Here is a 13226-nt window from a genome sequence, read left to right as displayed (position 1 = left end):
GTCAGTCCTCTTGTACTAAAGTCGGCATTGTGCCTTTTGTATAAAATTCGGATGCAATTTCTGTGTTTCGCCGTCAATAAGATGGTCCTAGGGATACAATAAACCTCAAGTGAAGCATCGGAGTCTAAAACTGGATTCACAGGATAGGTTTAAATCATCGAAAGTTAGAGTGTCAGTCCTCTTGTAATTAAGTCGGCATTGTGCCTTTTGTATTAAATTCGGATGCAATTTCTGTGTTTCATCGTCAATAAGAAGGTCCAAGGGATACAGTAAACCTGAAGTAAAGCATCGGAATCTCAAACTGGACTCACAGGAGAGGTTCAAATCATATAAAGTTAGAGTATCAGTCCTCCTGTACTTAAGTCGGCATTGTGCCTTTTCTATTAAATTCGGATGCAATTTCTGTGTTTCATCGTCAATAAGAAGGTCCAAGCGATACAGTAAACCTGAAGTCAAGCATCGGAATCTAAAACTGGACTTACAGTAGAGGTTCAAATCATAGAAAGTTAGAGTGTCAGTCCACTTGCATTTAAGTCGGCATTGTGCCTTTTGTATTAAATTTGGATGCAATTTCTGTGTTTCATCGTCAATAAGAAGGTCCAAGGGATACAGTAAACCTGAAGTGAAGCATCGGAATCTAAAACTGGACTCACAGAAGAGGTTCAAATCATAGAGAGTTAGAGTGTCAGTCCGCTTCTACTTAAATCGGCATTGTGGCTTTTCTATTAAATTCGGATGCAATTGCTGAGTTTCATCATCAATAAGGAGGTCCAAGGGATACAGTAAACCTGAAGTGAAGCAGCGGAATCAAAAACATGACTCACAGGAGAGGTTCAAATCATAGAGTGTTAGAGTGTCAGTCCTCTTGTACTTAAGTCGGTATTCTGCCTTTTGTATTAATTTCGGGTGCAATTTCTGTGTTTCATCGTCAATAAGAAGGTAGAAGGGATACAGTAAACCTGAAGTGAAGCATCGGAATCTAAAACTGTACTCACAGTAGAGGTTCAAATCATAGAGAGTTAGAGTGTCAGTCCTCTTGTACTTAAGTCGGCATTGTGCATTTCGTATTATATACAGATGCAATTTCTGTGTTTCATCGTCAATAAGAAGGTCCAAGGGATACAGTAAACCTTAAGTGAAGCTTCGGAATCTAAAACTGGACTCACAGGAGAGGTTCCAATCATAGAGAGTTAGAGAGTCAGTCCTCTAGTACTTAAGTCGGCATTGTGCCTTTTGTATTAAATTCGGATGTAATTTCTGTGTTTCATCGTCAATATCAAAGTCCAAGGGTTACAGTAAACCTGAAGTCAAGCATCGAAATCTAAAACTGCACTCACAGGAGGGGTTCAAATCGTAGAATGTTAGAGTGTCAGTCCTCTTGTACTTAAGTCGGCATTGTGCCTTTTGTATTAAATTCGGATGAAATTTCTGTGTTTCATCGTCAATAAGAAGGTCCAAGGGATACAGTAAACGTGAAGTGAAGCATCGGAATCTAAAACTGGACTCACAGGAGAGGTTCCAATCATAGAGAGTTAGAGTGTCAGTCCTCTTGTACTAAAGTCGGCATTGTGCCTTTTGTATAAAATTCGGATGCAATTTCTGTGTTTCGCCGTCAATAAGATGGTCCTAGGGATACAATAAACCTCAAGTGAAGCATCGGAGTCTAAAACTGGATTCACAGGATAGGTTTAAATCATCGAAAGTTAGAGTGTCAGTCCTCTTGTAATTAAGTCGGCATTGTGCCTTTTGTATTAAATTTGGATGCAATTTCTATGTTTCATCGTCAATAAGAAGGTCCAAGGGATACAGTAAACCTGAAGTGAAGCATCGGAAACAAAAACTGGACTCTCAGGAGAGGTTCAAATCATAGATAATTGGAGTGTCAGTCTTCTTGTACTTAAGTCGGCATTGTGCCATTTGTATTAAATTTGGATGCAATTTCAGTGTTTCATCGTCAATTAAAAGGTCCAAGGGATACAGTAAACCTGAAGTGAAGCATCAAAATCTAGAACTGGACTCACAGGAGTGGTTCAAATCATAGAAAGTTAGAGTGTCAGTCCTCTTGTACTTATGTCGGCATTGTGCCTTTTGTATTAAATACGGATGCAATTTCTGTGTTTCATCGTCAATAAGAAGGTCCAAGGGATACAGTAAACCTGAAGTGAAGCATCAGAATCTAAAACTGGACTCACAGAAGAGGTTCAAATCATAGAAAGTTAGAGTGCTAGTCCTCTTGTACTTAAGTCGGCATTGTACCTTTTGTATTAAATTCGGATGCAATTTCTTTGTTTCATCGTCAATAAGAAGGTCCAAGGGATACAGTAAACCTGAAGTGAAGCATCGGAATCTCAAACCGGACTCACAGGAGATGTTCAAACCATATAAAGTTAGAGTGTCAAACCTCTTGTACTTATGTCGGCATTGTGCCTTTTGTATTAAATTCAGATGCAATTTCTGTGTTTCATCGTCAATAAGAAGGTCCAAGCGATACAGTAAACCTGAAGTGAAGCATTGGAATCTAAAACTGGACTTACAGGAGAGGTTGAAATCACAGAAAGTTAGAGTGTCAGTCCTCTTGTATTTAAGTCGGCATTGTGCCTTTTGTATTAAATTCGGATGCAGTTTCTGTGTTTCATCGTCAATAAGAAGGTGCAAGGGATACAATAAACCTGAATTGAAGCACCGGAAACTTAAACAGGACACACAGGAGAGGTTCAAATCATAGAGAGTTAGAGTGTCAGTCCGCTTCTACTTAAATCGGCATTGTGGCTATTCTATTAAATTCGGATGCAATTGCTGAGTTTCATCATCAATAAGAAGGTCCAAGGGATACAGTAAACCTGAAGTGAAGCAGCGGAATCAAAAACATGACTCACAGGAGAGGTTCAAATCATAGAGTGTTAGAGTGTCAGTCCTCTTGTACTTAAGTCGGTATTCTGCCTTTTGTATTAATTTCGGGTGCAATTTCTGTGTTTCATCGTCAATAAGAAGGTAGAAGGGATACAGTAAACCTGAAGTGAAGCATCGGAATCTAAAACTGTACTCACAGTAGAGGATCAAATCATAGAGAGTTAGAGTGTCAGTCCTCTTGTACTTAAGTCGGCATTGTGCATTTCGTATTATATACAGATGCAATTTCTGTGTTTCATCGTCAATAAGAAGGTCCAAGGGATACAGTAAACCTTAAGTGAAGCATCGGAATCTAAAACTGGACTCACAGGAGAGGTTCCAATCATAGAGAGTTAGAGAGTCAGTCCTCTAGTACTTAAGTCGGCATTGTGCCTTTTGTATTAAATTCGGATGTAATTTCTGTGTTTCATCGTCAATATCAAAGTCCAAGGGTTACAGTAAACCTGAAGTCAAGCATCGAAATCTAAAACTGCACTCACAGGAGGGGTTCAAATCGTAGAATGTTAGAGTGTCAGTCCTCTTGTACTTAAGTCGGCATTGTGCCTTTTGTATTAAATTCGGATGAAATTTCTGTGTTTCATCGTCAATAAGAAGGTCCAAGGGATACAGTAAACGTGAAGTGAAGCATCGGAATCTAAAACTGGACTCACAGGAGAGGTTCCAATCATAGAGAGTTAGAGTGTCAGTCCTCTTGTACTTAAGTCGGCATTGTGCCTTTTGTATTAAATTCGGATGCAATTTCTGTGTTTCATCGTCAATAAGAAGGTCCAAGGGTTACAGTAAACCTGAAGTGAAGCATCGAAATCTAAAACTGCACTCACAGGAGAGGATCAAATCGTGGAAAGTTAGAGTGTCAGTCCTCTTGTACTTGTTGGCATTGTGCCCTTTGTATTAAATTCGGATGCAATTTCTGTGTTTCACCGTCAATAAGAATGTCCAAGGGTTACAGTAAACCTGAAGTGAAGCATCGGAATCTAAAACTGGACCCACGGAAGAGGTTCAAATCACAGAAAGTTAGAGTGCGGTCCTCTTGTACTTAAGTCGGCATTGTGCATTTTGTATTAAATACGGATGCAATTTCTGTGTTTCATCGTTAATAAGAAGGTCCAAGGGATACAGTAAACCTGTAGTGAAGCATCGGAATCAAAAACTGGACTCTCAGGAGAGGTTCAAATCATAGAAAATTAGAGTGTCAGTCCTCTTGTACTTAAGTCGGTATTGTGCCATTTGTATTAAATTTGGATGCAATTTCAGTGTTTCATCGTCAATAAGAATGTCCAAGGGATACAGTAAACCTGAAGTGAAGCATCAAAATCTAGAACTGGACTCACAGGAGTGGTTCAAATCATAGAAAGTTAGAGTGTCAGTCCTCTTGTACTTAAGTCGGCATTGTGCCTTTTGTATTAAATTCGGATGCTATTTCTGTTTTCATCGTCAATAAGAAGGTCCAAGCGATACAGTAAACCTGAAGTGAAGCATTGGAATCTAAAACTGGACTTACAGGAGAGGTTGAAATCACAGAAAGTTAGAGTGTCAGTCCTCTTGTACTTAAGTCGGCATTGTGCCTTTTGTATTAAATTCGGATGCAGTTTCTGTGTTTCATCGTCAATAAGAAGGTCCAAGGGATACAGTAAACCAGAAGTGAAGCATTGGAATCTAACACTGGACTCACAGGAGAGGTTCAAATCATAGAGAGTTAGAGTGTCAGTCCTCTTGTACTTAAGTCGGCATTGTGCCTTTTGTATTAAATTCGGATGCTATTTCTGTGTTTCATCGCCAATGAGAAGGTCCAAGGGATACAGTAAACCTGAAGTAAAGCATCGGAATCTCAAACTGGACTCACAGGAGAGGTTCAAATCATATAAAGTTAGAGTGTCAGTCCTCCTGTACTTAAGTCGGCATTGTGCCTTTTGTATTAAATTCGGATGCAATTTCAGTGTTTCATCGTCAATAAGAATGTCCAAGGGATACAGTAAACCTGAAGTGAAGCATCAAAATCTAGAACTGGACTCACAGGAGTGGTTCAAATCATAGAAAGTTAGAGTGTCAGTCCTCTTGTACTTATGTCGGCATTGTGCCTTTTGTATTAAATACGGATGCAATTTCTGTGTTTCATCGTCAATAAGAAGGTCCCAGGGATACAGTAAACCTGAAGTGAAGCATCGGAATCTCAAACTGGACTCACTGGAGATGTTCAAATCATATAAAGTTAAAGTGTCAATCCTCTTGTACTTAAGTCGGCATTGTGCCTTTTGTATTAAAATCGGATGCAATTTCTGTTTTTCATCGTCAATAAGAAGGTCCAAGCGATACAGTAAACCTGAAGTGAAGCATTGGAATCTAAAACTGGACTTACAGGAGAGGTTGAAATCACAGAAAGTTAGAGTGTCAGTCCTCTTGTACTTAAGTCGGCATTGTGCCTTTTGTATTAAATTCGGATGCAGTTTCTGTGTTTCATCGTCAATAAGAAGGTCCAAGGGATACAGTAAACCAGAAGTGAAGCATTGGAATCTAACACTGGACTCACAGGAGAGGTTCAAATCATAGAGAGTTAGAGTGTCAGTCCTCTTGTACTTAAGTCGGCATTGTGCCTTTTGTATTAAATTCGGATGCAGTTTCTGTGTTTCACTGTCAATAAGAATGTCCAAGGGTTACAGTAAACCTGAAGTGAAGCATCGGAATCTAAAACTGGACCCACGGAAGAGGTTCAAATCATAGAAAGTTAGAGTGCAGTCCTCTTGTACTTAAGTCGGCATTGTGCATTTTGTATTAAATTCGGATGCAATTTCTGTGTTTCATCGTTAATAAGAAGGTCCAAGGGATACAGTAAACCTGAAGTGAAGCATCGGAATCAAAAACTGGACTCTCAGGAGAGGTTCAAATCATAGAAAATTAGAGTGTCAGTCCTCTTGTACTTAAGTCGGCATTGTGCCATTTGTATTAAATTTGGATGGAATTTCAGTGTTTCATCGTCAATAAGAAGGTCCAAGGGATACAGTAAACCTGAAGTGAAGCATCAAAATCTAAAACTGGACTCACAGGAGTGGTTCAAATCATAGAAAGTTAGAGTGTCAGTCCTCTTGTACTTATGTCGGCATTGTGCCTTTTGTATTAAATTCGGATGCAGTTTCTGTGTTTCACTGTCAATAAGAATGTCCAAGGGTTACAGTAAACCTGAAGTGAAGCATCGGAATCTAAAACTGGACCCACGGAAGAGGTTCAAATCACAGAAAGTTAGAGTGTCAGTCCTCTTGTACTTAAGTCGGCATTGTGCCTTTTGTATTAAATTCGGATGCAGTTTCTGTGTTTCATCGTCAATAAGAAGGTCCAAGGGATACAGTAAACCAGAAGTGAAGCATTGGAATCTAACACTGGACTCACAGGAGAGGTTCAAATCATAGAGAGTTAGAGTGTCAGTCCTCTTGTACTTAAGTCGGCATTGTGCCTTTTGTATTAAATTCGGATGCAGTTTCTGTGTTTCACTGTCAATAAGAATGTCCAAGGGTTACAGTAAACCTGAAGTGAAGCATCGGAATCTAAAACTGGACCCACGGAAGAGGTTCAAATCATAGAAAGTTAGAGTGCAGTCCTCTTGTACTTAAGTCGGCATTGTGCCTTTTGTATTAAATTCGGATGCAGTTTCTGTGTTTCACTGTCAATAAGAATGTCCAAGGGTTACAGTAAACCTGAAGTGAAGCATCGGAATCTAAAACTGGACCCACGGAAGAGGTTCAAATCATAGAAAGTTAGAGTGCAGTCCTCTTGTACTTAAGTCGGCATTGTGCATTTTGTATTAAATTCGGATGCAATTTCTGTGTTTCATCGTTAATAAGAAGGTCCAAGGGATACAGTAAACCTGAAGTGAAGCATCGGAATCAAAAACTGGACTCTCAGGAGAGGTTCAAATCATAGAAAATTAAAGTGTCAGTCCTCTTGTACTTAAGTCGGCATTGTGCCTTTTGTATTAAATTCGGATGCAGTTTCTGTGTTTCACTGTCAATAAGAATGTCCAAGGGTTACAGTAAACCTGAAGTGAAGCATCGGAATCTAAAACTGGACCCACGGAAGAGGTTCAAATCACAGAAAGTTAGAGTGTCAGTCCTCTTGTACTTAAGTCGGCATTGTGCCTTTTGTATTAAATTCGGATGCAGTTTCTGTGTTTCATCGTCAATAAGAAGGTCCAAGGGATACAGTAAACCAGAAGTGAAGCATTGGAATCTAACACTGGACTCACAGGAGAGGTTCAAATCATAGAGAGTTAGAGTGTCAGTCCTCTTGTACTTAAGTCGGCATTGTGCCTTTTGTATTAAATTCGGATGCAGTTTCTGTGTTTCACTGTCAATAAGAATGTCCAAGGGTTACAGTAAACCTGAAGTGAAGCATCGGAATCTAAAACTGGACCCACGGAAGAGGTTCAAAACATAGAAAGTTAGAGTGCAGTCCTCTTGTACTTAAGTCGGCATTGTGCATTTTGTATTAAATTCGGATGCAATTTCTGTGTTTCATCGTCAATAAGAAGGTCCAAGGGTTACAGTAAACCTGAAGTCAAGTATCGAAATCTAAAACTGCACTCACAGGAGATGTTCAAATCGTAGAAAGTTTGAGTGTCAGTCCTCTTGTACTTAAGTCGGCATTGTGCCTTTTGTATTAAATTCGGATGCAGTTTCTGTGTTTCACTGTCAATAAGAATGTCCAAGGGTTACAGTAAACCTGAAGTGAAGCATCGGAATCTTAAACTGGACCCACGGAAGAGGTTCAAATCATAGAAAGTTAGAGTGCAGTCCTCTTGTACTTAAGTCGGCATTGTGCATTTTGTATTAAATTCGGATGCAATTTCTGTGATTCATCGTTAATAAGAAGGTCCAAGGGATACAGTAAACCTGAAGTGAAGCATCGGAATCAAAAACTGGACTCTCAGGAGAGGTTCAAATCATAGAAAATTAGAGTGTCAGTCCTCTTGTACTTAAGTCGGCATTGTGCCATTTGTATTAAATTTGGATGGAATTTCAGTGTTTCATCGTCAATAAGAAGGTCCAAGGGATACAGTAAACCTGAAGTGAAGCATCAAAATCTAAAACTGGACTCACAGGAGTGGTTCAAATCATAGAAAGTTAGAGTGTCAGTCCTCTTGTACTTATGTCGGCATTGTGCCTTTTGTATTAAATACGGATGCAATTTCTGTGTTTCATCGTCAATAAGAAGGTCCAAGGGATACAGTAAACCTGAAGTGAATCATCAGAATCTAAAACTGGACTCACAGAAGAGGTTCAAATCATAGAAAGTTAGAGTGCCAGTCCGCTTGTACTTAAGTCGGCATTGTACCTTTTGTATTAAATTCGGATGCAATTTCTTTGCTTCATCGTCAATAAGAAGGTCCAAGGGATACAGTAAACCTGAAGTGAAGCATCGGAATCTCAAATTGGATTCACAGGAGATGTTCAAATCATATAATGTTAGAGTGTCAATCCTCTTGTACTTAAGTCGGCATTGTGCATTTTGTATTAAATTCGGATGCAATTTCTGTGTTTCATCGTCAATAAGAAGGTCCAAGGGATACAGTAAACCTGAAGTGAAGCATTGGAATCTGACACTGGACTCACAGGAGAGGTTCAAATCATAGAGAGTTAGAGTGTCAGTCCTCTTGTACCTTAGTCGGCATTGTGCCTTTTGTATTAAATTCGGATGCAATTTCTGTGTTTCATCGTCAATAAGAAGGTCCAAGGGATACAGTAAACCTGAAGTAAAGCATCGGAATCTCAAACTGGACTCACAGGAGAGGTTCAAATCATATAAAGTTAGAGTGTCAGTCCTCCTGTACTTAAGTCGGCATTTTGCCTTTTGTATTAAATTCGGATGCAATTTCTGTGTTTCATCGTCAATAAGAAGGTCCGAGGTATACAGTAAACCTGAAGTGAAGCATCGGAATCTAAAACTGGACTCACAGGAGAGGTTCAAATCATCGAAAGTTAGAGTGTCAGTCCTCTTGTACTTAAGTCGGCATTGTGCCTTTTGTATTAAATTCGGATGCAATTTCTGTGTTTCATCGTCAATAAGAAGGTCCAAGGGATACAGTAAACCTGAAGTGAAGCATCGGAATCTAAAACAGGACTCACAGGAGAGGTTCAAATCAAAGAGAGCTAGAGTGTCAGTCCACTTGTACTTAAGTCTGCATTGTGCATTTTTAATTAAATTCGAATGCAATTGCTGTCTCTCATCATCAATAAGAAGGTCCAATGGATACAGTAAACCTTACGTGAAGCATCGGAATCTGAAACTGGACTCACAGGAGAGGTTCAAATCATCGAAAGTTAGAGTGTCAGTCCTCTTGAACTAAAGTCGGCATTGTGCCTTTTTTATAAAATTCGGATGCAATTTCTGTGTTTCGTCCTCAATAAGATGGTCCAAGGGATACAGTGAACCTGAAGTGAAGCATCGGAGTCTAAAACTGGACTCACAGGAGAGGTTCAAATCATCGAAAGTTAGGGTGTCAGTCCTCTTGTACTTAAGTCGGCATTGTGCCTTTTGTATTAAATTCGGATGCAATTTCTGTGTTTCATCGTCAATAGGAAGGTCCAAGGGATACAGTAAACCTGAAGTGAAGCACCGGAATCTAAAACTGGACTCACAGGAGAGGTTCAAATCATCGAAAGTTAGAGTGTCAGTCCTCTTGTACTTAAGTCGGCATTGTGCTTTTTGCATTAAATTCGGATGAAATTTCTGTGTTTCATCGTCAATAACAAGGTCCAAGAGATACAGTAAACCTGAAGTGAAGCATCGGAATCTAAAACTGGACTTACAGGAGAGGTTCAAATCATAGAAAATTAGAGTGTCTGTCCTTTTGTACTTAAGTCGGCATTGTGCATTTTGTATTAAATTCGGATTTAATTTCTGTGTTTCATCGTCAATAAGAATGTCCAAGGGATACAGTAAACCTTAAGTGAAGCATCGGAATCTAAAACTGGACTCACATGAGAAGTTCCAATCGTAGAGAGTTAGAGTGTCAGTCCTCTTGTACTTAAGTCGGCATTGTGCGTTTGTATTAAATTCGGATGCCGTTTCTGTGTTTCATCGTCAATAAGAAGGTCCAAGGGATACAGTAAACCTGAAGTGAAGCATCGGAATCTAAAAATGGACTCACAGCACAGGTTCAAATCATAGGATATTAGAGTGTCAGTCCTTCTGTACTTAAGTCGGCATTGTGCCTTTTGTATTAAATTCGGATGCAATTTCTGTGTTTCATCGTCAATAAGAAGGTCCAAGGGATACAGTAAACCTGAAGTGAAGCATCGGAATCTAAAACTGGACTCACAGGAGAGGTTCAAATCAGAGAAAGTTAGAGTGTCATTCCTCTTGTAAATAAGTCGGCATTATGCATTTTGTATTAAATTCGGATGCAATTTCTGTGTTTCATCGTCAATAAGACGGTCCAAGGGATACAGTAAACCTGAAGTGAAGCATCGGAATCAAAAACCGGACTCACAGGAGAGGTTCAAATCACAGAAAGTTAGAGTGTCAGTCCTCTTGTACTTATGTCGGCATTCTGCCTTTTGTATTAAATTCGGATGCAATTTCTGTGTTTCATCGTCGATAAGAAGGTCCAAGGGATACAGTAAACCTGAAGTAAAGCATCGGAATCTCAAACTGGACTCACAGGAGAGGTTCAAATCATATAAAGTTAGAGTGTCAGTCCTCCTGTACTTAAGTCGGCATTGTGCCCTTTGTATTAAATTCGGATGCAATTTCTGTGTTTCATCGTCATTAAGAAGGTCCAAGCGATACAGTAAATCTGAAGTGAAGCATCGGAATCTAAAACTGGACTTACAGTAGAGGTTCAAATCATTGAAAATTAGAGTGTCAGTCCTCTTGTACTTAAGTCGGCATTGTGCCATTTGTATTAAATTTGGATGCAATTTCAGTGTTTCATCGTCAATAAGAAGGTCCAAGGGATACAGTAAACCTGAAGTGAAGCATCAAAATCTAGAACTGGACTCACAGGAGTGGTTCAAATCATAGAAAGTTAGAGTGTCAGTCCTCTTGTACTTATGTCGGCATTGTGCCTTTTGTATTAAATACGGATGCAATTTCTGTGTTTCATCGTCAATAAGAAGGTCCAAGGGATACAGTAAACCTGAAGTGAAGCATCAGAATCTATAACTGGACTCACAGAAGAGGTTCAAATCATAGAAAGTTAGAGTGCAAGTCCTCTTGTACTTAAGTCGGCATTGTACGTTTTGTATTAAATTCGGATGCAATTTCTTTGTTCCATCGTCAATAAGAAGGTCCAAGGGATACAGTAAACCTGAAGTGAAGCATCCGAATCTAAAAGTGGACTCACAGGAGAGGTTCAAATCATAAAAAGTTAAGTCGGCATTGTGCCTTTTGTATTAAATTAGGATGCAATTTCTGTGTTTCATTGTCAATAAGAAGGTCCAAGGGATAGAGTAAACTTGAAGTGAAGCATCAGAATTTAAAACTAGACTAACAGGACAGGTTCAAATCATAGAAAGTTAGAGTGTCAGTCCTCATGTACTTAAGTCGGCATTGTGCATTTTGTATTAAATTCGGATGCAATTTCTGTGTTTCATCGTCAATGAGAAGGTCCAAGGGATACAGTAAACCTGAAGTGAAGCATCCGAATGTAAAACTGTACTCACAGTAGAGGTTCAAATCATTGAGAGTTAGAGTGTCAGTCCTCTTGTACTTAAGTCGGCATTGTGCATTTTGTATTAAATTCGGATGCAATTTCTGTGTTTCATCGTTAATAAGAATGTCCAAGGGATACAGTAAACCTGAAGTGAAGCATCGGAATCAAAAACTGGACTCTCAGGAGAGGTTCAAATCATAGAAAATTAGAGTGTCAGTCCTCTTGTACTTAAGTCGGCATTGTGCATTTGTATTAAATTTGGATGCAATTTCAGTGTTTCATCGTCAATAAGAAGGTCCAAGGGATACAGTAAACCTGAAGTGAAGCATCAAAATCTAGAACTGGACTCACAGGAGTGGTTCAAATCATAGAAAGTTAGAGTGTCAGTCCTCTTGTACTTATGTCGGCATTGTGCCTTTTGTATTAAATACGGATGCAATTTCTGTGTTTCATCGTCAATAAGAAGTTCCAAGGGATACAGTAAACCTGAAGTGAAGCATCAGAATCTAAAACTGGACTCACAGAAGAGGTTCAAATCATAGAAAGTTAGAGTGCCAGTCCTCTTGTACTTAAGTCGGCATTGTACCTTTTGTATTAAATTCGGATGCAATTTCTTTGTTTCATCGTCAATAAGAAGGTCCAAGGGATACAGTAAACCTGAAGTGAAGCATCGGAATCTCAAACTGGACTCACAGGAGATGTTCAAATCATATAAAGTTAGAGTGTCAATCCTCTTGTACTTAAGTCAGCATTGTGCCTTTTGTATTAAATTCGGATGCAATTTCTACGTTTCATCGTCAATAAGAAGGTCCAAGCGATACAGTAAACCTGAAGTGAAGCATTTTAATCTAAAACTGGACTTACAGGAGAGGCTGAAATCACAGAAAGTTAAAGTGTCAGTCCTCTTGTACTTAAGTCGGCATTGTGCCTTTTGTATTAAATTCGGATGCAATTTCTGTGTTTCATCGTCAATAAGAAGGTCCGAGGTATACAGTAAACCTGAAGTGAAGCATCGGAATCTAAAACTGGACTCACAGGAGAGGTTCAAATCTTCGAAAGTTAGAGTGTCAGTCCTCTTGTACTTAAGTCGGCATTGTGCCTTTTGTATTAAATTCGGATGCAATTTCTGTGTTTCATCGTCAATAAGAAGGTCCAAGGGATACAGTAAACCTGAAGTGAAGCACCGGAATCTAAAACTGGACTCACAGGAGAGGTTCAAATCATCGAAAGTTAGAGTGTCAGTCCTCTTGTACTTAAGTCGGCATTGTGCTTTTTGCATTAAATTCGGATGAAATTTCTGTGTTTCATTGTCAATAACAAGGTCCAAGAGATACAGTAAACCTAAAGTGAAGCATCGGAATCTAAAACTGGACTCACAGGAGAGGTTCAAATCATTGAGAGTTAGAGTGTCAGTCCTCTTGTACGTAAGTCGGCATTGTGCATGTTGTATTAAATTCGGATTTAATTTCTGTGTTTCAACGTCAATAAGAATGTCCAAGGGATACAGTAAACCTTAAGTGAAGCATCGGAATCTAAAACTGGACTCACATGAGAAGTTCCAATCGTAGAGAGTTAGAGTGTCAGTCGTCTTGTACTTAAGTCGGCATTGTGCCTTTGTATTAAATTCGGATGCATTTTCTGTGTTTCATCGTCAATAAGAAGGTCCAAGGGA

Source organism: Schistocerca americana, chromosome 10 (genome assembly GCF_021461395.2).
Source record: "Schistocerca americana isolate TAMUIC-IGC-003095 chromosome 10, iqSchAmer2.1, whole genome shotgun sequence".
NCBI classification, from domain to species: Eukaryota; Metazoa; Arthropoda; class Insecta; order Orthoptera; family Acrididae; genus Schistocerca; species Schistocerca americana.
This window is presented reverse-complemented; position numbering follows the sequence as displayed.